General features: G+C 40.3%; 1 pseudogene; it reads left to right on the top strand.

Moving 5' to 3' along the window:
• Positions 1 to 681: 681 nt before the first annotated feature.
• Positions 682 to 2091, top strand: LOC137273583 (uncharacterized; annotated as a pseudogene).
• Positions 2092 to 3160: the final 1069 nt, after the last annotated feature.

Below are 3160 nucleotides of genomic sequence, written 5' to 3'. Positions count from 1 at the left end.
CTCGTTATAATCGGGGTCGGATCCCTCCCACTCCAGTTTTACATTGTCTACCAAAACCTCGGTGGCGTCTTTTCTCCAATACACATATTAGGTCATCTCTTGCTTTCCCAGAATAACCGCATTTGAGGTTTTTGTTTTGGAGGGTCAGATTTTACTTTTCGCTAGAAAGACCTCATCCAAGGTTTTACTTTTCGTTAGTAAGATCGCTTCCCAGGTTTTATTTTTCCTAACTTTATATGAACATCAACATTCAAATCGTTCAAGATTAAACTCACAGTTCAAATGTTTTCACAAGCGGGTGTTGAACCGCAAATCGCAAAACATTTGTGTTTAATTGCAAATTGTGTTTAATCTTCCGCACGGCCACCGGATCGATGAAGGTGGTGGGGTTAAACTATTATAGTTACTGTCGTTAAATTGATTTTACGCGCGCTTATATATGTAGCTTCATTAAATGCTAATCTTCAATGTAATTACCCATCATTGACGGTATATATGTTAAAGAAAACACTTCTCCTCGGTTTTGGTAGAAAATGTAAAATCATCCAGGTCGGAAAATTTCCCTCCAAACCGTTGTCTACCGAAACCTCAGAGGCATGTTTTCTCCTATACATACATTCACATTACGTACGTCTGTTATCTAACCTTTGTCTGTTGTAGAGAAAACCACCAAACTTGGAAATGATCCCACTGAGTTTAAAAGTGTTCATCCTCCAGTTCCATGTTGCCTTTAGGGAGAGCAGTAACATCACAGTATCTTCGTTGGCAACTCATAGAAATGTATCCTCATCACCTCCAGCAAAGCAAAGGCCTCACAAAACACCAGGAATCGTCACCACCCACACAGTAGAAAGAACAACATTTTATGTTAATCTTATCCTAAGGCCCATCGTTTGTATTTCCGGTTTAGTGATGAATGTCATCGGATGTTGTGTACTTCTGCACAAATCGTTACGTCGCATATCCTACCGTTATGTGACTGTGGGTTCCTCATCTGTGGAATCCTGCGACTGCCAGCTGACATGAGCGCAGTATGACGTCATGTATTCTAATTACTTGTCATCTGTTTTGACTGTTTCAACTAAGCACTACATGGGACTCGCCTTTCCCAACGTGTCCGCAATCATCATCTGTGTTTTGGCTCTTGAGAGACTGATTGTCATATCCTTTCCTTTCAAGGCAAAGACTTTCTTCCTCACTCGTTGAGCATTGCTCTGTTTCTTATCATATGTATGTTGCACATTCCTAAAATATTTCAAACGCGCTATGTTTGGGAAGTCCATTAAACACGTTGTCATTTCTAAAACTTACGACAATATAGTAATTAAAATATTTCTCACATATTCTTCTTCTGGCATTGAACATTGGTATCTGGATTTAGTTGGCTGTAATCAGACGTCGACGGAAGTCCCTCTTTGGCACAGCTGAACAGGGGTGAGGGGTGAGTTTAGTTTTACTCCACACTCAGCAATATTCCAGCCATATGTTGGTGGTCTGTAAATAATCGAGTCTGGACCACATAATCCAGTGACTACCAACATGAGCATCGATCTGCGCAATTGGGAACTGATGACATGTGTCAACCAAGTCAGCGAGCCTGACCACCCGATCCCGTTAGTCGCCTCTTACGACTAGCATAGTCGCCTCCTGTGGCAAGCATGGGTTGCTAAAGGCCTATTCTTCACGGGTCCAGCTGAACAGGAACACTGGAAGGTGACATTGACCTTGTTGACAATTTCAGCGTTTTTCTTAGTCGTGTATATTCCGTTTATCTCTGTACATGTTCTCGAAACACACATTCCACAACGATTTGGGCGTACGGGTCCGGAGAAAAATTTCAGAAACATGATGCATTCTTTGACGTCTCTCGGTTGGTCCATTAACTCCACCAATGACTTCCTCATCGATGTCATCATCAACGTCAAGTTCAGTGTTACGTTAACAAAGATGTGTTGTTCCTCAAAGCAGGACCTGACCATGTCAGCACAAAAACACACAGTCTGGACCACCCTGACCAGTAGCTCACAGGGTAAACAATCGTCCCCAGTAGGGTCCAGCGAAAGAGCGACGGTGGGGTATAGCACGTGGTAGTCTCTAATATCACTAATCCCATGAAACACAGTGTAAAGGTAGTACGAGTACCTTGTACCTACACGGTAATAGGGAAGTATATCAAATCATCCCAATATAGAGAAAAGAACAGGATACCGATTGAACTTGCACACGGACTAAATACATGTTGGTTTATGGTAATTATAACACTGAGTTTCCTTCCTGTAAATGTTGTCTCGTTCCCTGTTATGTCGGAATTGGCAAATGTAAGAACTGTTCCAATAAGGTATTACGACTGAAATCTATGTTCAGAATAAAATGATTGATTAACTGATTGAGTCATTGTTGTTTAATGCTGTACTCGGAAGTACTCCAGGTAAAAGACGACGATCAGCAAATATTCGAGTCTGGACTCTACAAGCCAGTGATCAACATCATGAGCATCGTTCAACGCAAGTCAGCGAGTCTGACCACCCGATGCCGTTAGTTGGTTATTATGACAAGCGTGGGCTACTGAATAACTCGGATAACCTACTTAGAGCACTGTAGGCGGGGCTAGGGACAATAATATGGTTTATTTACTGTACTGTGTCAATCTCATTCGAGATTTTATAACAGTAAGTTAACCCATGGAATGTTGACTTTATTCGTTGTAGCGGTAAAAAACAATACAAGTTCTGTAAATAGTTTCTATATACATATTACTCGTGAACTGAATAATATACAAACTACCTTTGGCCACTTTAATCCATATGAAATAACAGACAATGCGTACATCACTCTTTTATGGATGCTTCAAACCCGAATGTTGAACATGTGATGTGCATACAAATTACGAAATTACCCAGTTGCACTCAATATTATGTTCTTAATTACCAATACATTACTACTGTTTATACCAATCTGATATATTTGTTTACATAATTGTTGTGAACTCAAAGGCATTCACAAATCGGTGAAAGTGACGGTGATAGTCAAACAATGATAAACAGGTATTGAGCATGTACTCCATAATTCCTAATATTATCAAGATTCATAAGTATGTGTGATCCCATATGGATACTGATCTGTGTGATCTCATATGAATTTTGATCTATGTGATCTCCTA

Source organism: Haliotis asinina, chromosome 1 (genome assembly GCF_037392515.1).
Source record: "Haliotis asinina isolate JCU_RB_2024 chromosome 1, JCU_Hal_asi_v2, whole genome shotgun sequence".
In the NCBI taxonomy this organism is placed as follows: Eukaryota; Metazoa; Mollusca; class Gastropoda; order Lepetellida; family Haliotidae; genus Haliotis; species Haliotis asinina.
Note: the sequence above shows the minus strand (reverse complement) of the source record. Positions and strands in the feature narration are given on the sequence as shown.